General features: G+C 46.1%; 1 pseudogene; it reads left to right on the top strand.

Moving 5' to 3' along the window:
• The first annotated feature begins 23,517 nt into the window (after positions 1-23,517).
• On the top strand, positions 23,518-23,681 carry LOC144671838 (U4 spliceosomal RNA; annotated as a pseudogene).
• The last annotated feature ends 3,185 nt before the right edge of the window (positions 23,682-26,866 follow it).

Here is a 26,866-nt window from a genome sequence, read left to right as displayed (position 1 = left end):
TCAGCTACATTGGACTTCTAGTCTATGCTTGATGTTTACCTTAAAGGTAATATGTATCAAAAACTATTCCATTATTAGTTTTAGCATACTTATCCTGTTGAAGATAAGAAAAATAAAGGTATATTTTTAAAATTGCCACTTTCTGTTTAAACTAAAGCTAAATGAGCTTTACATTAGACACTCATACAAGACAGATACAAATTTATTATTTTGCATTCTCAGTCAATTCTGTGGTCAGGTCGTCACTCTAGGGGCTAAAATTGGTCCATGCCCTTTTTTAGGTGAGGAAATCACGATTCTCAACCTGCCTGCACCTGTTGTCATAGAGGTAGGCAGCATACAAACTTGGTGCTATATCCTCATTTACCTGATTTAGCATTGGCCCAAGGAGGGCTCATGGTGCTGGCTATCTGAGTGCTCAGCAGAGGGCCCAGCAATATGCATTAATATCATATATTAGTCTACATCTCTTAAAGGCGGTATGTCCCTCTTAAAAGGGAGCTTCACTCAGTGAAAGGGAGCTACTGCTGGCTGCCTATACTGACACTGGTTGCCTATAGGAACTGCACAAATGAGCATCAGGAATAAGAGAGGGCTCAGTGTCAGAGGTGTGGTGTTTGGTGCCAGAGACTTGGTGCTAGAAGTGGACTAGAAGAGAGGGAAGAGTTTTCGTGGGGTGCTTGGAGGCCCTCAAGGAAATGGGAACAGGTGATCAGGGAGGTCACTGCCTGAAGTCTGGACCTGAGGCCTTTGCAGCAGTGCCACAAGAAGGTTAATGAGCCCACACGGATGGGCAGGGTCAGTGAATTCATCTGCACATAACTTCTCCTACCCACCACTCCACCAACATCACATGTTGGTCAATGCACCACACCCCTTTCACTCACCCAGCTGCAAACTCAAGCAATCTGGTCGCAGCTCTAACATCCAGATTGTCCACCCTCAGACACGTTGCAATTATTCCAAACTTACACCTGGCTCCCGCAACTTCCACATATCTCCAGCTATTCAACTGTGGCAGGCACATCACCCAAACAAGGTGCAGCACAATAATTTACATTCTGCCATCTCTCTTGCAGAACAAGGTCACCCACAACCGCTAGAGCTAATAGCTTCAAGGGTTTCTGCATCGCCTGACACCTAGGGAGGAACTGGTTCTCCACATTGTAGGTCTGGCTGCAACAGAGACTGTGGCATCTGGCGTCCCTGAAAACATTGAGGGTGATGGCATGCTACTTTCTTATGCCCCTTCTCAATGCCCAGCTCATCCTCATCCAGTTTTCTCAAAGGATCACTGAATCACAGAATTGTTACAGCGCAGGAGGCCATTTGACCCATCATGTCTGTACCAGCTCTCCAAATGAGCAATTCCCTTTGTGCCATTCTCCTGCCTTCTCTCTATGGCTTTGCACATTCTCCATTTTTAGATAACAGTCTGATTCCCTTTTGAATGCTCCGATTGAACCTGTCTCCACCACACTGTCAGCCAGTGTATTCCAGACCTTAACCACTTGCTGCATGAAAAAGATTTTCCTCATGTCGCTTTTGCTTCTTTTACCAGTTACTTTAAATCTGTGTCCTCTCATTCTCGATCCTTTCACAAGTGGGAATATTTCTCCCAATCTACTCTGTCCAGACCCCTCATGATTTTGAATATCTCTATCAAATGTCTTCCCAGTCTTCTTTTCTCCAAGGAAAACAACCGTAGCTTCTCCAACCTATCTTCTTAACTGAAGTTCCTCATCCCTGAAATAATTCTCATGAATATTTTCTGCACTCTTTCCAATACCTTCACATCCTTCATAAAATGTGACATGCAGAACTGGTGCAATATTCTAGCTGAGGCTGAACTAGTGTCTTATATAAGTTCAACACTGCTCTCGTACTCTATGCCCCTATTAATATAGCTTAGGATACTGTATGTTTTATTAACTGCTCTCTCAACTTGTCCTGCTACTTTCAAAGGCCTATGCATGTATACACCCAGATCCCCTGCTCCTACACTCCTTTAGAATTAATCACTTCACATTTCTCCGCATTGAACTTCATCTGTCACCTGTCCAGAGCCATGGAGAAGGGTCATACGGACTCGAAATGTTAACTCTGTTTCTCTCTCCACAGATGCTGTTAGACTTGCTGAGTTTTTCCAGCATGTTCTGTTTTTGTTTCAGATTTCCAGCATTTGCAGTATTTTACTTTTATATTAATTTAATACCTCAGTTATGTCCCCTGCCTCCATGTGTAAATATCCTTTTGTCCCTAATCAGCCCCACTCCTGTTACCACCCTTTTATTATTTCTATGCCTATAGATGACTTTGGGATTCTCCTTTATGTTGGCTGTCAGTCTCTTTTCATAATCCCTCTTTGCTTCTCTTATTTGCTTCTTGCCTCCCCTGTGAACCTTTTATATTCTGCCTGGTTCTCAATTGTATTTTCCATCTGACATCTGTCATATGCACACTTTTTCTTCTTTATCTTAACTTCTATCTCTTTTGTCATCCAAGGAGCTCTGGCTTTGTTTGCCCTATCTTTCCCTTTCGAAGGAATATATCTTGACTGTGCCTGAGCTATCTCTTCTTTGAAGATAGCCCAGTGTTCAGCTACCATTTTTCCTGCCAACCTTTGACTCCAATTTATTCGGCCTAGATCCATTCTTTCCCCCATTAAAGTTAGCTTTCCCCCAGTTAATTATTCTTACCCTGAATTGTTCTTTGCCCTTTCCCATAGTCAGTTTAAACTTTATGATACAATGATCACTGTCCCCTAAATGTTCTCCTATTGACACTTGATCCACTTGGTCCACCTCATTCGCAAGAACCAGGCCCAGTAGTGCCTCCTTTCTCATTGGACTGGAAGCATCCTGCTGGAGAAAGCAAGCTGCAAATGGTGTGACCATGGGCCCCGTGCTTTCCAACCTAATCCTGCTGTCACTCCAACCTTTCCTTCTGACTTCCTGCTGCCAAATACCCAAGAATTGTCACTTATCTAGCCACACCACACCCAGGGATAGGAGAGAGAGCAGGAGCAGAACACTGATGTGCACAGAAGTGGCCCCATCACTTGATCTGACACTCGCAGCCATCAGCTCAGATACTGGTATTGCACGTATCTTAGAGGCTACTGTAGAGTTGGGATTAATATATGGTGAGTGACCAGGCATGGGGGAAGCCAGGCCAGAGGAAAAGGATAGTTTATGTGCCAGCTTACTGGAGGGTGCAGTTGCAGACAAGTTCTGCTACAGCAGACTCAGGTGAGGGCCTCCATGGAGCAGCATACAGAAGAACGCTTATGGATATGGGCACCAAGTTGCTGGGTGCAGGTCACTAAATCCTCTGCTCTCACTGTGAGAATGCAGGAACACCCCTGCCAAATGCAGGAACTCACTCCAAAAACAGTGCTTCCAGAGACTTTGACTACCTTACCAAGTTGAGTGCTTGATCCTTTAAATAACTCTCATGCTTGGCCCATCTTGCAGCTGAACACATGTTCTTAGGTGAGAGGGAAGCAAATATGTTGAATGTGACTGCAGGGTCCAGGTTTTTAAACAGAGCATCAAATCAACCAGTGTTTGCATGATAGACCAGTTGGCAGGCTTCTGGCACAAGCAGTGGAGACCTGCACATGTGCCTTTCCCAGCATGAGGCATTGCACGGGCAGCATCAGAAACAGTAGGCGGGCTGCGTGCCCCACTCAGAATGCTCTGGATTCTGTAATACCATCTTCAGTGGTGCTACAGATCAAAATGTTGCACCCTGAGTGTTCTTGTTCCAAAATCTAATTTGAGTTATAAGTTTACTCTACTAGATTAGTTCTGGTTATTTTGCTGCAAAATCAAAAATTTTCAACATATGTCTACATTCACCAGAAAAACTTCAAAAACTTAGATATAATCCTGTAACTGATTTAATGCTCAATGGTAGGGAGCAAAGGGTAATTGTTGATTGGTGTTTTGTTGCTGCAAGGCTTTTTGCAGTGGGTTTTGGCAGGACCCAGTACTAGGCACTCAGGTAATTAATTGGCCTAATGACAGTCATTTACCAGACCGCCGGGATTGTATGAGCATCAGAACAGCTCTCCGCGGCACCACCAACCTCCCCTCCCCATGGCACGTGGTGAGTCTTCCGACATCATCGAGGTGATTTCCCAGCAGCACCCCAGGGGTGGTGGGGGGGGGCTTCCTATCTGGAAGCTCCATGGTCCAAAGAGGGGTCTCTGCCAACAATAGCAGAAATCCGCGGTTCCAATGCCACCATCAGACTATTCACCCTCCAATTGCCATGGTCTTCCTTCATGGCCCCAAAAGATCAACAATCTCTTACCAGCCCTTTGAGGGTGCCTCACCTTCTCCTCACAGCATCAGCAGAGGTCATCTCTATTGGTGACGCTGCCAAAGCTGCAGAACTCAGAGAGGCATGCTGCCATTCTTAATTGGGCGGCAGTACCAGCAGTGGCCTCTTTTAAGTGGCAGCCACCACTAAAATAGCTGTCGCAGTCCCACTATCCACCCACACAGCTTGGATCCGTATTTGGTCCTGACCTCAGGATCCCAGGCATGCTGATAAAATTCCGGATGTAAGGGGCATGATTAAGAAATTTGTTGCTGAGACTTAAATTGGCTATGATTGATAATGAAAAAGAAGGTTGTAGACTGCAGGAGGATTTCAATGGACTGGCTAGAGAGGTAGCAAGTTGGCAAGTGGAATTCACAGAATCATAGAATCACAAAATCACAGTGCAGAAGAGGCTCTTCAGCCCATCGAGTCTGCACCGACACGTGAGAAACACCTGACCTACCTACCTAATCCCATTTACCAGCACTTGGCCCATAGCCTTGAATGTTATGATGTGCCAAGTGCTCATCCAGGTACTTTTTAAAGGATGTGAGGCAACCTGCCTCCACCACCCTCCCAGGCAGTGCATTCCAGACCATCACCACCCTTTGGGTAAAAAAGTTTTTCCTCACATCCCCCCTAGACCTCCTGCCCCTCACCTTGAACTTATGTCTCCTTGTGACTGAACCTTCAACTAAGGGGAACAGCTGCTCCCTATCCACCTTGTCCATGCCCCTCATAATCTAGTACACCTCGATCAGGTCGCCCCTCAGTCTTCTCTGCTCCAACGAAAACAACCCAAGTCTATCCAACCTCTCTTTATAACTTAAATGTTTCATCCCAGGCAACATCCTGGTGAATCTCCTCTGCACTCCTTCCAGCGCAGTCACATCCTTCCTTTAATGTGGCGACCAGAACTGCACACAGTACTCCAGCTGTGGCCTCACCAAGGATCTATACAACTCCAACATGACCTCCCTACTTTTGTAATCTATGCCTCAATTGATAAAGGCAAGTGTTCCATATGCCTTTTTCACCACCCCACTAACATGCCCCTCTGCCTTCAGAGATCTATGGACACACACGCCAAGGTGCCTTTATTCCTCAGAACTTCCTAGTGCCATGCCGTTCATTGAATACTTCCTTGTCAAATTACTCCTTCCAAAGTGTATCACCTCACACTTTTCAGGCTTAAATTCCATCTGCCACTTATCTGCCCATTTGACCATCCCGTCTATATCTTCCTGTAGCCCAAGACACTCAACCTTACCATTAACCACCCGGCCAATCTTAGTGTCATCCGCAAACTTACTAATGCTACCCCCCACATAGTCATCTATGTCGTTTGTATAAATGACAAATAATAGGGGACCCAGCACAAATCCCTGTGGTACGCCACTGGACACTAGCTTCCAGTCACTAAAGCATCCTTCTGTCATCACCCTCTGCCTCCTACAAGTAAGCCAATTTTGAATCCACCTTATCAAATTACCCTGTATCCCATGTGACTTTGCCTTCTTTATAAGTCTCCCATGTGGGACCTTGTCAAAGGCTTTGCTGAAATCCATATTAACCACATCAACTGCACTACCCTCATCTACACACCTGGTCACCTCCTCAAAAAATTCAATCAAATTTGTTAGGCATGACCTCCCTCTGACAAAGCCATGCTGACTATCCCTGATCAAACCTTGCCTCTCCAAGTGGAGATAGATAATCTCCTTCAGAAATTTCTCCAATAGTTTCCCTACCACTGATGTGAGACTCACTGGCCTGTAGTTCCCTGGCTTATCTCTACAACCCTTCTTAAATAGCGGAAACACATTAGCTGTTCTCCAGTTCTCTGGCACCTCTCCCTATTATTTGTGGCCAGAGAGGAATTAAAATTTGGGTCAGAGCCCCTGCGATCTCCTCCCTTGCCTCCCTCAGCAGTCTGGGACACAAATCATCCAGACCTGGAGATTTGTCCACTTTTACGCCTGCCAACACTTCCAATACCTTGTCACTCCCTATATCAATTTGCTTAAGAACCTCGCAGTCTCTCTCCCCGAGTTCGATACCTTCATCCTCATTCTCTTGGGTGAAGACAGATGTGAAGCATTCATTCAACACTCTAGCGATGTCCTCTGGCTCCACCCATAGATTGCCCCCTTGGTCCCTTATGGGCCTACTCTTTCCCTGGTTATCCTCTTCCCATTGATATACTTAGAGAATATCTTGGGATTTTCCCTACTTTTACCAACCAGAGCTTTCTCATATCCCCTCTTTGCTCTCCTAATTGCTTTCTTAAGCTCCACCCTGCACTGTCTGCACTCCACTAATGCCTCTGCTGATTTGCTTCTCTTGTACCTGCTAAAAGCCTCTATTTTCCTTCTCCTTGTAACCTGAATATCTCTGGTCACCCAGAGAAATGTGAGGTAATACATTCAGGGAGGGCAAACAAGGCAAAAGAGTACATATCAACTGTAGGATATTGAGAAGTGTAGAGGAACATTGGAGCACATATCCCCACCTATCCCTGAATGCAGTAGGACAGGCAGATATGGTGGTTAAGTGGGCATATGGGGTACTTTCTCTTATTAGCCAAGGTATAGGATATAAGAACAGGGAGGTTACACAGTTCTAGCATAACCTTATTTGCTGTAGTTCATAGAGTCTGTTGAGTTATTAAACTGATGTACAACACTGTTTAAACAGAAACAAAAATACCTGGAAAATCTCAGCAGGTCTGACAGCATCTGCAGAAAGGAACACAGTTAACATTTCAAGTCCGTATGACTCTTCAATAGAACTAAGGAAAAATAGAAAAGAGGTGAAATATAAGCTGGTTTAAGGGGGGTGGGACAAGTAAAGCTGGATAGAGGGCCAGTGACAGGTGGAGATAACCAAAAGATGTCATAGACAAAAGGAAAAAGAGGTGTTGAAGCTGGTGATATTATCTAAGGAATGTGATAATAAAGGTACAGATAGCCCTAGTGGGGGTGGGACTACTTTTTATTTATTTGCTCATGGGGTGCAATTATTGCTGACAAGACCAGCATTTATTGACCATTCCTATTTGCCCTGGAGAAGATGATGGTGAGCTGCCGTCTTGAACCACTTGAGTTCATGTGGTGTAAACCCATAGTGCTGATAGGGAGAGATTTCCAGGATTTTGACCCAGTGACATTGAAGAAATAGCAATATATTTCCAAGTGAGGATGGTGTGTATTTTGGGAAAATGATGGTGGTGGCTTTCCATGTGCCTGCTGCCCTTATTCTTGGAGGTTGTGGGTTTGGAAGGTGCTGTCAAAGAAGCCCTGGGGAGTTGCTGCAGTTCATCTTTTAGCTGGTACACACTGCTGCACTGTACACTGGTTGCAGAGGGAGTGAATGTTCAAGATGGTGGATGGGATGCCAGTCAAATGAGCTGCTTTGTCTTGGATGGTGTTTAGGTTCCCGGGTGTTGGAGCTGCACTCATTCAGGCAAGTGGAGAGTATTCCATCACACTCCTGGTTTGTGCCTTATAGATGGTGGGCAGGCTCTGGGGAGTTAACTAGTCTAGTCACTCATCATAGAATTCCCAGCCTCTGACCTGCTAAATTTTGTTTGCTGTAAAATAGACTGTTTGCTGTAAGTTATGCTCTGCCTCAAACTGATTGGCTGACACACTGTACAGAATATTCAGGTCCCAATGAGGTCAAGAACAGGGTCAAATGGGGCCCAAAAATACCAGTGCCGACCATTCCTGGCACCAGCCACTTTGACTGAGTTGGGTTCAAGTCCAACCAGGCTGTCCACCCCCATGAGGCGGGTAGCCAATTAGGCTTATGAAGCCGTATTTTTGCTACGGAGGCGGGTAGCTTGAGTCAGGAAATTTCCCAGTTCAGCAGACCTACCTCGGTAGAGAGTGCCCCATCAGACCCAATTTTCACTTGAGGGATGCGGGGATGGGATGGAGCCAGACCCACCAAACCAGAAGCAGATCAGAGGCAGCCATAGGGCAGCCAAGTGCCAGGGTTGGCTGGCTTAAAGGCCCATCCTGATTTTCTGGGGCTTTGTCTTAGTTGTTTCTTTATATATTTAGATCCTCTAGCCCTCATACCCCCTCATCTCCCCACTCAGCATCTATGCCACCTCCATGCTAACTCATGCCAAAAAGGGAAAACTTTGCTTGATTGACAGCTTTATGGTGTTATCATAATCTTTTTTTCTGTGATCACTTTTGTCAATGGCTCAATATTTATTTTCACAAGCTAAATAGGTGTCAAATGCTTGTAGCTTGTTATTGATATTTTAAAAAATCTGGTTGATTGATACTTTTATAGGGTTGTAGCAACAGCAGTTTTTTTTAAAGAAAATTATGAATGCATGTTTTTTAAGTAGTTCCACACATGCCATTATTACTATGCAGTTAATTGATTCTACACAGGGCGCATACTGGGCGAATGGGCATGAAAGGGCCATGAGTTGGCATGTATGGCATGAGGGGCTATGAAGGGTGGGTGGGGTCATGAGTTAGCACGGAGAGGGCACGGGAGGCATGGGTAAGACCTTTTGAACTTACCTTTCAAAAGCTTCCCTAATCCAAACTATGGTTCATGACTTCTCTGAGGGGCCTAAACCACGAGTCATAGAGAAACTAGCCCAACTCCATGAAAATTGCGGGGTGCTAGGAGATGCCTATCGATGGAGCCAGTCATGTCAGGAATGCAGGATAGCTGCCACCTGCACCCTTATCCCATGCTTCTGAAAATTGGGGGTGTTGGGAATGGGGACAGGAACCCTGGAGGCGGGCCCTGCCCACTATTTTAAATGGTTCTGGGGATCTTACAATCCTACAAAAATACAGATCATGTTTTGCCTTAAAAAGGGCAGTGAAAGGAGGCAACTGGGATTGTCTAGTTTCCCGATGCAATGCTAACTGTCTGGAGGAGGGCACCTCGTGGAAGTCGAGGTGCCAGCACTCCAGTGAGGGTTACAGACCCTTCCTGCCTGCCTAGGTGTGGGTGCAACCAAAGGCCACCCTATAGGGGCTTCCTTTTTCAACTACCCAAAGCGGTGGCCACCCTTGTAGGGGCTTCCCCCCTCCAACTCCCCCAAAGTGGTGGCCTGGTTGTTTTTTCTGCTTTTCCTGTGTTTTTTGAAAGGTTGTAAGAGGGCACCTCCATGTCGAAGCACCCTCTCAGTCTCTACATCCTGTTGTTCCTCTCAAGCTGGAAAGTCTCTGGCCCTCCAGCATCAAGAACCCACCTGTTGCTCTTTAATGGGCAGGGAACCCATCTCCATGCCAGTCAAGATCAAAAAAATTGACCGGTTTCCCCCCAGGAGTGGGTTCAGGACGTGGAAACAGTTCCAGCTCCTGTTTTCCACACCCAAAGCAAATATTCAGCCCAAGGTTTCAAGAAACCTATGGAGTGAGGGGAGAAATTCAGTTTTTACTGAATGATAGGGATAAACATTGTGTTGAATTTAGACATTATGGATTATTTTCTTCACACCTCATGATAAAATGCAAATCTAGAGACTGAAGATTTGTGACCTTGTCATATTCTCCAGACACTTCCCAAAGCACTTGAGTGTTAAGATGCTTTCTCTGTGGATGAATATACTAGCCATTTTAAACACAATCTTCCAAAAATACAATAAGATGAACATCTAATTAATTTTTTTTTTCATTCAGTCACTGGCTAGGACAGCATTAATTGCCTATCCCTAACTGCCCTTGAGAAGGTGGTGGTGTACTATCTTCTTGAACCTGTTATGGACAGGAGAGAGGCAGGTAAACTGTACTTCTTTCGCCTCACCACCTTTCCGAAAGCAGAAGGTGAATTGAATTATTTTTTAAAAATGCTGCGTATGTTTTCCCAAAGCCCTCGGTTTGCGTGATCCATTTTACTAATAACTCGCATCAAACTTGTGTTATGATTAACTCAGAAGGTTAGTTTACTTCACATTCAAAAACCAGGGAAGGAGTGTTCGCAACATCCCACTCCCACACACAAACACATACACAACAGTAAGGGAGAGGGGGTAGAAAATAGTTTTGCAACTGTGGATAGTAACAGTACAAGAACCATGGAAATTAATATTAGTTCACGTGATTTCCAGAGTCTGAGAAGTCAAAGTCCAGAGGTTGTTTCCTTCATTGCAGAGTTCTGTCCCGATGAGTTTCTGGTAGGACATGATGACACAAGAATCCTTGAAACAAATTATGTTGCAGCATGAGAGCTTTCTGCATTTAGATCACTTGGCAGGCATTGAACAGAGACTTTTAGAATCAAGCAGGCTTCAAGGAATTGACAGATGGTACCTGGCTGCTTGCTCAGCTGCACTTCTGGAATCCTTTCCAGTTGATGTTAAAACAGCAGTCTGCCTGTGAGACCAAAGATGTAATGTTAAAACTGTCTGAAAGGCCAGAGGCTTTAGTCATGTGACATGGTCCATTACTGGGTTAATTGCAGCTTAACAATCAGCTCCTGTGCTTCTGGGCAGAATCCATGGTTACCCCTTATGAGAGAGACAAGGTGGCTATTAGCATCTCTTCCAGTATAACGAGTTTTGATCTCTTTATTTTGTGATAGTTCAGGTTGGGAGCCAGTTCGTCTGCACTTCCTCTGCTTTCATTGATTCCAAGGGGTCTGTACAATGAGGTGTGAAATTCCATAGGCTGAGAGAAGAGTTCTTTTGTTCTTGTAACTCCTGTTGGTCGCTCCCAGAACAAAGGGCCAATCCTCTGGTCATGTGACTTGTAGCAGCCATCTTTTTTGGTACAGCAAAAAGCCCTGTTTTTAAAAAATAGCAAAAGAATAAAGTCTTGGATTTCTTTTCATGTCATATAGACCCAACAAGCCACTTCCATCGTTATGTTATAGGAACACCCACATTGCTTTTAGGTAGGGAGTTCCAGGATTTTGATCTGACAGGGAAGGAACAGTGATATAGTTTCAAGTCAAGATGGTATGTGACTTGGAGGGGAACTTTCAGGTGGTGGTATTCCCATGCATCTGCTGCCCTTGCCTTTCTTAGGTGGTAGAGGCCACAAGTTTGGAAGGTGCTGTCAAAAGAGCCTTGGTTGCTGCTGTGAATCTTGCATATGGTACACACTGCTGCCACGGTGCGTTGGTGGTGGAGAGAATGAATGTTGAAGGTGGTGGATGGGGTGCCCATCAAGCGGGCTGCTTTGTCCTGGAGGGAGTTGAGCTTCTTGAGTGTTGTTGGAGCTGTGCTCATCTAGGCAAGTGGAGAGCATTCCATCACGCTCATCACTTCTGCTTTGTAGATGATGGAGTAATTGGCAATAATTGGCTGGGTTGGATTTGTCCTAAGTTTCATGCATTGGACATACCTGGGCAATTTTCCACATTGCCAGGTAGATGCCAGTGTTGTAGCTATACTGGAACAGCTTGGTTAGAGGTTCGGCTAGTTCTGTAGCACAAGTGTTCAGTACTATTGCCCGAATGCTGTCAGAGCCCATAGCCTTTGCAGTATCCAGTGCCTTCAAACATTTCTTGATATCATGTGATGTGAATCGAATTGGCTTTAGCCTGGTATATTTGATGTTCGCAATCTCAGGAGGAGGCCAAGATGGATCATCCACTCAGGACTTCTAGCTGAAGATGGCTGCAGCCTCATCTTTTGCACTGATGTACTGGACTCCCCATCATTGAGAATGGGGATATTCGTGGAGAAACCTCCTCCAGTGATTTGTTTAATTGACTACCACCATTTACGACTGGATGTGGCAGGACTGCAGAGCTTAGATCTGATCTGTGGGATCACTTGGCTCTGTCTATCACATGCTACTTCTGTTGTCTGGCATGCAAGTAGTTTTGTCGCCTCACCAGGTGACACCTCATTTTTAGGTATGCCTGGTGCTGCTCCTGCACTCTTGATTGAATCAGGATTGATCCCCCAGGTTGATGGTAATGGTAGTGGGGGGTGGGGGGGGTGGTGTCGGGTGTTGGGCCAAGAGGTTACAGATTGTGATTGTATACATTTCTGCTGCTGATGGCCCACAGCACCTCAGGGATACCCAGTTTTGAGTTGCTAGATCTGTTCGAAATCTATCCCATTCAGCACTGTTGTAGTGCCACACAACACGGAGGGTATCCTCAATTTGAAAATGGGACTTCATCTCCACAATGACTGTGCAGTGGTCACACCTACCAATAAAATCATGGACAGATGCATCTGTGACAGGTAGATTGGTGAGGGTGTGGTCAAGCAGATTTGCCCCTCTTATGAGTTCCTTCATCACCTGCCACAGACCAAGTCTAGCATACATGTCCTTTAGGACTCAGCCAGCTCAGTCAGTAGTGGTGCTAGTGAGACCTTCTTGGTGATGGACATTGAAGTCTCCCACCCAGAGTACATTCTGGGCTCTTGCCACCCTAAGTGCTTCCTCCAGTTGGTGTTCAACACAGAGGAGTACTGATTGATCAGTTCAGGGGGTACAGTAGATTTCCTTGCTCATGTTTGACTTGATGCCAAATGGCTTCCTGGAGTCCAGGGTAGGTGTTAAGAACCCCCAGGGCAACTCCTTCCAGGCTGTATACCACTGTGCCACTCCTCTGGTGGGTCTGTCCAGCCAGTGCTATCTTGGACAATGTCTATAAGATATGATTCCATGAGTATGACTACATCAGGTTGTTGTTTCACTAGTCTGTGACACAGGTCTCACATATATTAACACAAGCCCCTAGATGTTAGCCAGGAGGCCTCTGCAGGGTCCAAAGGGCTGGATGTGCCATTGTCAATGTCAGGTGGTCCATCTGGCTTTGAAGCAGTTTGATACAACTGAGTGGCTTGCTAGGCCTTTTCAGAGGGCACTTGCCTCTGTCAATCGCATTTCTATGGAGTTGTACATAGGCCAGATCAGGTAAGGGCATCGATTTCATTCTCTAAAGGGGCATTAGTGAATTAGATGAGTTTTTACAACAGTGCTTTTGGAGTTACTGTTGGGCTAGATTTTTAAAAATTAATTGCATGCAAATTCCACCACTTGCCATGGTGGGACTTGAACCCATATCCTCAGAGCATTACTAATCCAGGGACATTAGCACTACACCACCACCTCCCTGCTGGCGGTAGTGGTTGAGGGAAAAGTGTTGGCTAAAATACTAAGGAAACACCCTGCTCGTCTTTAAGTAGCACACCAAACTAATAGGCAAAATCTGAGTTTCTCGTCTCAAACAATACAGCACTCCTGTCACGAAAATATAATAATTTTCATAATATTATTGTGATTTATTATAAAGGTAGATTAATAGTGGGGTTTGGATTAGTTTCTGTGTGTGGATGTGTGTGTGGGGGGTATTTAATTGAATTGGAGGCAGCTGGTCTAGAGCCTTTCAGTTATCAAAAGAGAAGCTAGGTTTGAAATGCTAAATCCATAAACATGGCTGAAGTTTTAGAATGTGAGGTGTGAGGAACATTTGCATTTTTAGATAAATTAGGTTAGTTCGAATTTCAAAGAGATGGTGCGATGTTACACTTAGCCGTAAGAATCTAAGCCCAACAGTGTGTTTATTTTTCCCAAAGGTTACTAATAATATGAGTATTATGAAAGATTTATATTATGAGAAAAGTAAAGTTGCAAAGACATATTGGGACAATGGAATTTACATTAAAAAGGGAGAAAAATGTATAAAGGAGGTGAGGTTATGTATAAGGAGAAGGCACTCTAAGACCTAACAAGTGTGAAAAGCCTCCAGCCTCTATGCTTCAAGTTGCTATCTACAGGAACCAAAGCTAAAAATCTCACTGAATATCACTGACCAGGGTATTGTGTGCTTTACAAAAACAGAATTACCTGGAAAAATTCAGCAGGTCTGGCAGCATCGGTGGAGAAGAAATCAGTTAACGTTTCGAGTCTTCATGACCCTTCGGCAGAACTGAGTATAGTTAGGAGAAAGGTGAAATATAAGCTGGTCTAAGGTGGGGGGGGCGGGGGGAGAGAGAAGTTGAGGGTGTGGTGATATTTCACCTTTCTCCTAACTATACTCAGTTCTGCCGAAGGGTCATGAAGACTCGAAACGTTAACTGATTTCTTCTCCACCGATGCTGCCAGACCTGCTGAGTTTTTCCAGGTAATTCTGTTTTTGTTTTGGATTTCCAGCATCCGCAGTAGCTTTTAGCCTATTGTGTGCTTTGCCTGAGTCTGTTGAAATTGATTTGTTTTTATCTTAACGGAGGTGTAACTGGGAGTCAGATTAATTGGGAGAGTTAGGAGTTATTATAGTAGTAATTTGTAAACCTATGTATGTGCTTAAAATATTTTCTTCTATTAATAAATGTTTAATTTAGTTTTGTAAAAAATACCTCTAAGCCACAGTGGACTTATTACTACTGAATTCAAGGAGCGCATCTCAAAATAAAATACAAATTGCAAAACAGTTGTGGCAGCTGTGTTAAGTTTCCCTCTGGGATTTGAGCAGCTCGGCATGTACCATCTGCTGTGCCATAACAACTCCTCCAATACTGCATTGATGTATCACCTGGATTATGTGCTCAATTCAGTATTGAGGCTTGAACCCATAATTTTTCTGATGCAAGAGTGCCACTAACTTAGCTAAGCTTATAAGGGATTACATGAATAATAAGTGTTGCTTAAACTCAGCAATCTTTCAGGACACCTTTTTTTCCTATAATTTAAGATCTCTAGCCTGGCCACCATTAGAATACTCAGGTGCATTTTGGTCAATGTGCTGTCTTTGAAAACCAGTATACTCATATTAATCGCCGACGGATTTAGCTGGAAGATGTAACAGATGTTGTTTTCATATCACTTCCATATCCGGTATAGTCTTTCCTCAAGTTTCATAAGTGATAAAAATTGACTTGTATTAGTTAAATGAGGCCATTATCAAACATTAAAGTGCCCAGGTCAATCAAACGTCAATTACATCCAAATATAATTCATGCGCTGTTTTAAAATTCTAACAATGGGAGTAGTGTGAAATTGGAGTAGAAGGGACAATATGTCCAGTATTATCAATAGATAACAGTGTACTGACTGCTGAAAATGTAGATTAGAATAGAGCCATCAAACATAATCACAAAAGACAAAATTGTCCTTTCTGTGGACATAAAGGTGATTTTTTTTGGCAATAACTTCAGAAAATTATGTATAGTCAGTGCTATTGAGTAAACCAATCTACACACTTCAACCTTATACACGACCACATGGCAATGGGGTTGCTTCTTCAGTTCTCTGCTCAAAGGCAGGTATTTGGTGATTATTTACCCAATGGCAGTGAAGTACCATGATTTTTACCACAGGTAAGGCAAGGAGGCAGGCCCTGAGTCAACCTTAAGGGCACGGGAATTGAACCCCCTGCTGTTGGTGTTAACAACTAGCCAGCTAGCTAATTGAGATAACCAGTTTCCCATTGAGTTGCTATTGAGGAAAATAATGGCTTTACAGAGGAAATTTATTAAATTAAGTTTGCAGGACAGAACATTAGTTTCAAGAAGAGTGCCCTAAACTGGCATGAAGTTTCTAACTTCAGAGCCCTTGGAAAAGCATTGAAGGAAAGGCTGTTACATTGCTCAATGTAACCCCTAGCTCCAAAAAAGAAACTTGGCAGGATGCCAAGCAGCAGTTCAATGATTCTACGTAGACTGCCAAGGAGCAGATCTTATTCAACAGCTTCACAAAACGACTGAGAAGGACAATCCAGAGATCAATACCTCACGAGAGAAGACTGCTTGACTTGGTCTTATGGAGCGTTTGGAGGGAATCAGTGTTTCTAAAATTATTGTAACATGACTGACTCAACGAAGCGTCTCTAAGTATTTTGTTATGATCCTAGAGCAGACCCCCAAGTTTTTGGTAAGATCTGATTAGGGACCAGTAACATTTTGTTAAAGTAGACAAAGTTTGAGATTCAGGGCATTTGCTCAGTGAATAAAGCCACAAGATTCTACAGGTTTTGAACAAACAAAAGTAAACTTTACTTTTCAAGATCAGAAGGTTAACACAATTTATAATATCTATCTTATATTTTAACATTCAGAGTTAATATGAGGTATGTGTGAATTAACAAGAAAACTATGGTCGAACACACCACACTACACAACAAATGGCAGATGCGGCCAAGACAGAGTCCATGGATTTCTCAACAACCTACCCAGACAGCAGTAAACAATGTGAGTCAACCAATCTCACTGAAACTCTGCCTCTCTCAAAATGGATTTCAGGCTTCACCTGAGAAGATTTCACTTTGGAATTCCCTCCAAATCTTTCTCCAATTTGGGCAGCACCAACAATGGCCCACCTCACAAGGTTTCAATCTTGTCTCCTGAGATTCTGCTCCCCTAGATTCACGAGTTTGCACTTGAGCACCAACTCACAAGCACAACTTCAGCTTTTTGGCTGCAGCGAGCAGAACATTACTGTTCCAAAAGGGTACCAGCACCCCATAGGCCACAGCACAGAGTCACCAACCTACTGCTGCCTTCTTAAAACTTCAGGACTTCTCCTGAGCCCACTTCACTTAAAGTCTGCTACCCACAGCCCTTTTCCAGTTTGGAGCCTGTTTCTCTGCTCCTCTCTTTTTTACCTTAACTGTGACCTATCTCAGTCCCCTACCTGGGACTCTTATTTTTGGGATGTCTCCCTGTCCCCTTTCCCTGTCCCCTGCCTGGGACACAACTTCTGATTAAAACTGGTTGCCTCATAACTGGAGCAGGAGGCACAGAGTGTATGAGTAGGAGATGGAATGATTCACTGGCCTTTGAACTGACCTGGTGACCTATCACAACACTCCAAGATGGTCCCACCCTTGTTAATAGGCAGAAACATAAGTACATAACAGGCATTGGAACATTCTGTGCTTTGAATGTTACAATCTCCACAGACTGCTATGTAGCACACAGGGACACAGAAAAATGGATTTAATCACAATTTGCTCTAATGTATTATCTTGTAAAGTAGGCAGCTTAATTCATATATAAAAATACAAGTCAACACAAGTTGTGATTTTCCATTTAATTCCAAACACTACATGAATGAACTTTCATTGGTGATGTACATAAGAACATAAGAAATAGGAACAGGAGTAGACCATTTGGCCCCTCAAGCCTGCTCGGCCATTCAATAAGATCACGGCTGAGCTTCTTGTGTTTGATTTTCACATTCCCATCTAGCCCCGATAACCTCTGATTCCCTTGCCTAACAAGAATCTATCTACCTCTGCCCTAAAAATGTTCACTGACCCCGCCTCCACCACCTTCTGAGGCAGAGAGTTCCAAAGTCACACAACCCTCTGAGAGAAAAAATTTCTCCTCATCTCTGTCCTAAAAGGGCAACCTCTAATTTTAAAACAGTGTCCCCTAGCCCCCTAGGAATCACCCACGAGTGGAAACATCCTTTCAATGTCCACCTTGTCAAGGCTGTTCAGTAACGCATTGAAAGATTTTTCAAAACCTGCATGACCAAGTTACTTCATATATTATTCTCATATCTTTCATTGCCTGCCCCTTCAGATCAGCTTGAATCATCAGCAATCCTAAACAAATAAATAATGATCAAATCATGTTAAGCCAGCCGCCAGTACAAGCACATGGCAAAGTGCATATTTACATATCAAACCATAGCATCTGCATTTGGTTTTTGCAGCCCTTCAGTCTGCTCTGGAGTTTTATGTTGCTAATTCAGGATTGCTCTTCATTTCACTCTGTATACAGTTATCAATCACAGTTTGCTCTGCATGTTGATTCAGCTAATGACAGTAATGGCCTTCAGTCTACACCTATAAGATTATAAAATGTTTGGGGTGTTCTATAGACTGGATTCAACTGGGTAATAATTCCCTGGCTCTGCAAACAACGACTCAGTTATTTTTGCTGTGCCTCAGGTTCAATGTTAGCCCTCAGTTTGTGATAAGCCCATGTATGCAGCAACACCAAGTCATATGAAGCAATAAAGGCAAATTTTCTTTGCTTCTAGAAAATAGCTGATGACACTGGTGCATCATCTATCATTCCTCTTCACTGTTTCGAATTGAATAGGGCAATTTTAGCCCTCCAATAGCATTGGGTTTGGGTGGGATGGGCAGTTAAAATGTGAAAAATAATTCAAACCCAAATGAAACTTGCTTCGAACCCCCCTGCTTCCAGTTTAATTGCAAGTGGGTCAGGGAGGTAAGCAACGAACCCACTCCAGTAGGCTTTTTTTATTTTTTGTTCCATGGGAAGTGGGTGTTACCTGCAAGGCCAGCATCTGTTGCCCATCCCTTTATGCCTGTGAACTGAGTGGGTTTCTAGGCCATTTCCGAGGGCAGTTAAGAGTCAACCAGATTGCTGAGGGTCTGGAGTCACATGTAGGCCAGACCAGGATGACAGATTTTCTTCCCTAAAGAACATTAGTGAACCAGATGGGTTCTTACGCTAATCGATGATAGTTTCATAGTCTATTACTGACACTAGTTTTCAATTCCAAATTTTTATTCATTGAATTTAAATTTCACCAGCTGGCATAGTCCCGAGAGCATTAGCCTGGGTTTCTGGATTTCTTGTTCAGTGACACTACGCCACTGTCTGAGTGGATTACTTAGTTAAATGTTTCAATGAGGCTGCATGCCACAGACTGGGCAGGATCATCTCAGATTTCCACTAAGTGCGGTAGTGAGCGGGTAAAACGACAATTTACCCCGCGGCTGCAATGGCGGCTTTTCACGCTGTATCACCCCAAACCTGCCGCATTAATTATACATTCCCAGAAAACACGCCGTTACCATGGCGGGCGGGCTCTCATTCACCTGCCATACAATCGCCTCGCTGCTTCATCACGCCAGGAACCATATTTAAAGTCCAGCCACGCACACATATCTCAGTGCTTCCAGCCCAGGACTGCTGCAAAGAAGACATGGCCCTGAAAGGCAAAGAGACTGTAGCCCCCAGGTTCAATGATGCGTCCTCGGGCACCTTTTGGACACAGTGGAAGATCGTGGCGATGTTCACTACTCCCTCTGTGGCTGCAGAACAGGCAGCAACTTCACTAATCTGGCTTGGGAGGCGGTGGCAGCGATGGTCAGCGCCAATGCCCTTCAGAAGAGGACAGCCACCCAGTGCTGCAAGAGGATCAATGATCTCCATTCCGCCAGGGTAAGTCACTCTTCTCATCACTCTCAACTCACACACTCACAAGCCCATCACACATTCGCAGGGCCTTCGCTCACTGCCAGTTCAAGGGACATCACCATTCCCTCTCTCACACACACCATCATTGTCCTCAGTGCATGGGACCACTCATGACCCACACATGCCAGGCATACTTGTCATCAGGCCTAGCCGGCATCCTGCATACACTCTCTCCATCTCTATTCATGCAGGACAAGATGGCACACAACAAGAGGGTGAGGTCATAAATCAGTGGAGGAATGCCTGAAATCAAGGTCCTCATGGGCTTGAAAACAGAGCCATCCAGCTGGTCGGCGAGGATCTGGACCAGTCCTGTGCTGATGGTGAGGTCGGCGGCACTCTACCAAGTGAGGGTCCAGCAGTGCAATGCCCATCAGACAATCATGCTGTGAGTGATGTGTCCTGTTTCACAGGCCACTGCCATTATAATTATCTCCCCTTGCTTTTGCAGGCACATCTTGGGAACAGCCAACAGAGCCCACGACCCAGGGCCTCTAATCAAGCCCCGAAGAAACCTCTGAAGAGGAATCTGGAGGCACCGACCCTGAAGCACCCACCCACACCCTCCATCAGCTCAAGACACACACCTTGGTGGAATCTAGCTTTACAGTAGCCTTAAGATCACAATCTGGTGAGCAGACCGCACTGTCTGATCCTCAGCAGGGGGCGGCAGGGACTTCCCAGGACCGGCATGCGGAGGGCTGCTGGAGGCCAGAAATTTGCTGAGTCCGAGTCAGATGATGAGCCCCTGGATTCGGTCATGTCACAGTTGCTGGAGCTACAAAGGCAAGCTCGGGAACAACAGGAACACGTCTGCTGCACTCCTCAGATTGTAAGGCATGATGGAGGAGTCTGTCCACCTTCAGGCGGAGGTTATAACGCCGGCATGCCAACAAAGGTAGGATGGTGGCTGCCATGGAGGTCTTGGTCCAAGATGTCATACCTGCAATGCTGCACGGGATCAACTCCATTGCTGACGCCATAGTTGGCCTCCAACAGTGTGTACGTGAGAGGAGTGCGGGCCAGCTCGATCACACTCCAGCTACCCCTTCGCCTCAAGGAGTCAGCCAGGGGCCCTTGTGCACCCTTGGGAGGAGGATCAGCAGGTGCATACCCTGAGGCCATTCATCCAGGTGACTCCGAGAGTGTCCAGCCCATCCGAAACCCCTCTTCCTGTGACCTCAGCAGCTCCAGCTCCACAGGCCGAGGATGGTGCCAATGCCACACAGTAGACCTTGAAAGCAGGCCAGGGCCATCCTGGTCTCGGCCCTCCAGAGGACACCCATCCAGGTCATCACAGACAGGGCGTAGTAGTTAGCAGGCTGCCTCCACCTCCACAGCTGGGGAGCACCAAGACAGGCTTAAGAAAGTTAAAAAGATGTAGTTGCGCAGCCTGGGCATGGGTGTTAATCACTTGTACATACAGTTCACTTTCGTCAATAAACTCCCAAGAATGTCTCCCTGCCTATGGCTCCTTGTTCTGTTGAGCAGTGTTCGTGTCACTGAGATGTGAAACCTTTCTGCAAAACATAAAGGCAGGTGTCTCAGTCCAGGACCTCTTCCCTGTGCTTTGTGCAGCCTTCAGGCCAAAGTGATGGTCCGGCCTCATACTCCCAGGACTCATTACTGATACCTACACCTCGATGGTGCGTGTCATTGCTGCCAGAATGTTGTGGGCAGGCATCACAGAGTTCTCTCATTCTCTCTGTGTGCTGTCAGCAACATTAAGGTGGGGCTGGCCCCCATCTCTTTAGCATCCGTGACCAGTGACGCTGTGCTCCTGAACGCTGGATACTGGATGCGGACAAAGGATCAGATGCTTTTAAAGTTCCGTGGCTGCGTCTCTTTGATATGACCCTGATCATAGAGCGCAAGCGAGCTGCCCTCAGACAGACAGGAGGTAGGCTTTCTCAGAGGCTAAGTGAAAATCTTTGGAGTGTCCTCACTGCATGTCGTCATCATCCTCCTCCTGCAATTGAGTGACTAATAGGGCCTCCATTGCATTTCCATGACAGGAGCATTGTCACAGCGGGTACTTGCTTAACCATAAGCCAGACTGGAGTCAAACATTCATAGATGCAATGTGAGGATCTGTGGTGTCTTCTCACTGCATGTCGTCATCATCCTCCACTAATCTAGCAGCAATGATGGCCTCCCGAATGCACCTGCCTCATCTGGCTAGTGCGAGGGCCTCATCCCTGTCATCATTGCCCTTGAGGACCTCCTCTCCCTCATCTCTGTCAGTTTCCTCCTCATCAGAGGAGACCTCCAGCTCCTCCATCTCCTCCTCAGCCAGTTTGTCTCCCCATTTATAGTACTAGGTTGTAATGGGCACAGCAGACAACGACGATGTGTGACACCCTCTGTGGACTATATTGCAGGGCTCCGCCAGACTGGTCCAGGCACCGGAAACTCATTTTCAGCATCCTAGTGGTTTGCTCCACCAAGGTGCAAGTTGCAGCATGAGCCTCATTATACCATGGCTCTGCTGCAGTCTGAGGCCACCACATGGGTGTCATCAGCCACGTCCTCTGCAGGTAGCCCTTGTCCCCAAGAAGCCAACCCTGCAGCTTCTCTGGACCCTGGAAGACATCAGGGATCTGTGACCGACTGAGAATGTTAGAGTCGTGCACACTCCCTGGAAAACACTTGCAGACCTGCAGGATGTATTTGTGGTGGTCACACACCAGCTGCGCATTCAGCGAATGGAATCCCTTACGATTGACGTAGTTGGCCATGTGTTGTGACAGAGATCTGAGCGTTGCATGAATGCAGTTGATGGCACCCTGCACCTGTGGGAGGCCCAAGATCTGGGCAAATCCAATCGCTCTTGCATCCTGGCTGCCTGGTCCCGGGCAAAATGAACAAGGTTGTGTGCGCTCGTGAAGATGGCATCTGTGATCTTATGGATGCATTTGTGGGTGGAGGCTTGTGATATCCCATGGAGGCCACCTGTGGAGCCCTGAAAGGAGCCACTGGCATAGAAGTGACTGGCGGTCACTTTCACAGCCACTGGCAGTGGATGCGCTCCATGTCCCCATGGTGTCAAATTCTGCAGTAGCTGGCAGATGTGACCAACTAGTTCCCTAGACATGCACAGTCTTCAGCAACACTGGTCATCTGCAGGAATGAAAGGCGATGTCCATTGACTCTGTTTCTAGCTGGGCACTGACTAGTGACGGCTCGCTGTGGCTCTTCGGTGGCGGGAGCCCCAGGCATTCCTTCTTCCTGAGGGTGCTGCTCCTCTCTCTGCGCAGCCAGGTGCCTCAGTCGCTCTCTTCTCCGTTGTCTTCGCTCTCTGTAAACCATGAGGCATATAGCTAGGTCACCAGGCTCCATGCTCCTGGTGTACTCCTCCTGCAGGATGAAAGAGAGAGACACACTGGGAAGACTCCCCAGTCTTCATAGCTTCCGTCTGACAGGTATCTTCGGATAATGATTGGATTTTATCGTGCTTTCAGTTCTTTCATTGCGATCTGCAGAGGGTCTGTCTCCCCTTCCAACTCCACCATGACAGGTGCACACATCACTATTTGGAGAACGCGTGTTCCCAGTACTCGGGCTCTTTCATACTTGGTCATGTATGACGGTGTGATCCTTTTCTGATTGGCCTGCTGGCCATCTGCTGCAGGAAGCATCTCCACATTCTCTCGGTCCTCCTCCTCCGCGTTATCCAGACCATCCATCCCCTCATCTTCATCGGCATCGTCGAAATCATCTCCGTCAAAATTGTCCTCGTTGTCCGAACTAAGAACTGCTCTTGGTTAATTCTGAAGGCCCCTTAACCCATGTCGAGGAGTGCTGGCCATCACTTGGATGGCCAGAGTTTAGTGCTCATGGCTGCCCGAAACCCCACCCACGTCTGCCCCACTCCACCTGACCGATTGACGGCAGATTTTCCCATTGGACTGCATGATATGCTCTCAGCTCAGGTGTAAGCATTCTCCTAACCCGCACTGCAAGGCTGCACTACTGGCTTGAACTAGGAGACTGGTCCAAACCAGGATGATGACATTGCAAGAAGCTGTGAGTGCCTCCACCAGTAACTGCTCCATGGCAGCTTTACCAAGGAGATTGTACAAGTTACCCAGTTGTCCAAGTGTTCTGCAATCCACTAAAACGCTCATTGCGATTATTGCTTATTGAAAACTTTTCCCAATACTCCGCTATGACGACTTGAAATATAGTCGGCAATGGCAATTTTTGATAGTCTCTGTGGAAAAAAAGAAGAAAAGCTCTGGAGCACTTGGTGGCACTTTGATTCCTCTTCATTGCTTGAGTGGGCAGATAAGCTTGAGGCCTGACTCCAATCATATCAATGTGGCTGTGCCTGAACTGTCTCAGCTGCAAAGGAATGGGCACCTTGTACAAGGTTCCCCTAATGCATTGCCGCTTCCCTCTCCCCCAATGCCCCTCCACCCTGCTGGTGCTTGTGTGCTACCTTCAATCGCAGGGCAACCCTTGCTCTCCCCCACCCCAAGTCACCTCAACCTTGAAGTCCAACAGGCGTCCCTCATGAGTGCTCCGCGATGTCACTGTGTACTCACCTCCGAATTCCCCTCAAAGTGCAGCCTGCCAAGCGTACACCTTTTATATGCTGTTGTGAAACATGCCGGCTTGCATTCAGGCCGATGTGGGCGGACAATCCAGCAGAAGTGGGTGGGGAGGGGGGGGGCGTGGGGGGAGCGATTCCGGCAGGCTGAGCTTATAATGATATGCAGATATATTACAATGAGTTTCCCAACATCCGATGGTGGGAAACATGGCCCGCCATTGGCTGGTGGAGCGGACGATCGCAAACTGGTTTCACTACCCCGTGAAACCAAGTTTGGCCCTCTTGCCATATTGTCCGCTCATCTCACCAAACATGCCCAATGCCAGCGGGCACGGAAAATTCCAGGCATTTTTTCTCTGTTCCAGCTTTAATATTGTCTGGCTGTGTTTCACAGGACTTTGGAAAACTGGCAGCTAGAGGGAGGTGGGGACTGCTGCATGGACCGGGTACATGCTGTAAACTGAAAGTTACAAAAGCAAAATACAGCAGATGCTGGAAATCTGAAATAAAAACGCAAATACTGGATATACTCAGCGGGTCAGGCAGCATCTGTGTGGAGAGAAAACGAGTTAGCATTTCAGGTCAAAGACTGCTGAGCATATCCAGCATTTTCTGTTTTTATGATTGACAGGCTTGGAACCCTGTCAGGCAGAAATCGCTGCAGAAGTGGCTGCAGCCTGGAGGTGGATAGGGTTGTGCAGCTTGGGGCAGAGACTGAGTGAAGTTTGGGTGTAACATTGTTTGGAGGGTTTGGGGGTGCAATTGTGGGGAGGTCAGAGAGATGTTGGAGGAGGTATTGAGGGTTGTATGTCAAAAATTGCAGAGGCTTTGGGGAATGTCTGATCGTACAGGCTGGGGGTTCCAACTGCATGAAGTGGGAAACAGGTTTGCTTGCGATTGGGGGTAGTTCTCCTGCTGCACAAGCAGTGCTGGTACAGTCAATTCGGCTGGCTTCCGGGTGCAGAGCCTGTTAAAAAATAACTACACAAGCTAAAATTCCACAACGTTTGGGGAAACACAGACCTCTGGGTTTCTCAAACAGAATTCCTCCCCCAGCTTGGAAATCCTGCCTAGTAAATATCAAAATCAATGCGTCTGCCCATTCCATCCATGCAGTATATATAGCATTTACTGTGCACACTTGGAACCTCCTCAAGGTTCAAGCACTTGGGCCTAGAAATTTGCCTAAAAACAAACAGAGGGTGGGGCACATGCTTCACACATCTGCTGATGTGAGCACTGGGACCATGTGAAATTGACATCATTATAATGAGTCTGTGCAACCAACACTGCCCACACTACCTGTATGGAAAGCCCTGGAAATCAGGAGTCTCTGCCACTGATTAAAGGGCAGCCAGCCAGTCTTAAAGCAGAGGGAAACTGCAGCTGCAGACAGGAGGGAACATTTGTGAAGAGAGAAATGACCTGTATATCAGTCTTCGAGAACCTCGATGCCTCTTTGGATGTTCTTGGTCCAGGTAGACAGGAGAAGGCAGATCCTGTTAGCCCCAGGGGGAAGAAAGTAATCTAATTAATACCTGTAACTCCATTGAGAGGGGTTCACTGGTGAGCTCAATGAGAGGATCCCAGGATATGACCGAAATGCCAAAGTTTAATGATCTCAGCAGAGTTGTCATGGTCTCTAACTTCACTTGCTTCATGTCTGCAGCCCCCTTTCCAAATATTCATTTCAGTCTTAAATAGTTAACCCCTTATTCTGAGACTCTGATCCTGTGTTCTAGCCTCACAGCCAGGGAAAACATAATCTCAGCAGCGACCCTATCAAGTCCCTTAGGACCCCATGATTCAATAAAATTACTTTTCATTCTTTTGAACATAAGGAAATAAAGACCAAGGGCAAAACTTAGTTGTCCCAGCATGGGTCCTGATAATGGGCATAGAAGTGGTCAGGACTTCGGGTGGAATCATCCCAGTTTTGCACTAAATGCAGTAGCAGGCAAAACATCGTTTACCGCCAGCTGCAATGGCAGCTTCTCACAATGTATTGTCCCAAACCCATCGCATTAATAATGTATTCTCAGGAAACACACCATTTTGATGGCGGGCGTGCTCCAATTTGCCCGCCACCCCATCACCTTGCCGCTTCACCACACCAAGCGCCATGCGTAAAGTGCAGCCACGCACACACCTCTCAGTGCTTCCAGCCGAGGACTGCTGCAAATAAGACATGACCCCAAAAGGCAAGAAGACGGCAGGCCCCTTATGGTATGTTGGCCTTCATAGCCAGAGAATTCGAGTACAAGAACAGGGATGTCTTGCTGCAATTGTACAGGGCCTTGGTGAGACCACATCTGGAATATTGTGTGCAATTTTGGTCTCCTTATCTGGGGAAGGATGTACTTGCTATAGAAGGAGTGCAACGAAGGTTTACCCAACTGATTCCTGGGATGGCGGGACTGACATATGAGGAGAGATTGAGTCGATTAGGATTATATTCCCTGGAGTTCAGAAGAATGAGGGGGGGATCTCATAGAAACCTATAAAATTCTAACAGGACTAGACAGGGTAGATGCAGGAAGGATGTTCCAGATGGTGGGGGAGTCCAGAACCAGGGGTCACAGTCTGAGGATATGGGGTAGACCATTTAGGACTGAGATGAGGAGAAATTTCTTCACCCAGAGAGTGGTGAGCCTGTGGAATTCGTTACCACAGAAAGTAGTTGGGACCAAAACATTTTATGCTTTCAAGAAGGAGTTAGATATAGCTCTTGGGGTGAAAGGGATCAAAGGGTATAGGGAGAAAGTGGGAGCAGGCTATTGAGTTGGATAATCAGCCATGATCATAATGAATGGCGGAGCAGGCTCGAAGGGCCGAATGGCCTACTCCTGCTC

Source organism: Cetorhinus maximus, chromosome 2 (assembly GCF_964194155.1).
Source record: "Cetorhinus maximus chromosome 2, sCetMax3.hap1.1, whole genome shotgun sequence".
NCBI lineage: Eukaryota > Metazoa > Chordata > Chondrichthyes > Lamniformes > Cetorhinidae > Cetorhinus > Cetorhinus maximus.
Note: the sequence above shows the minus strand (reverse complement) of the source record. Positions and strands in the feature narration are given on the sequence as shown.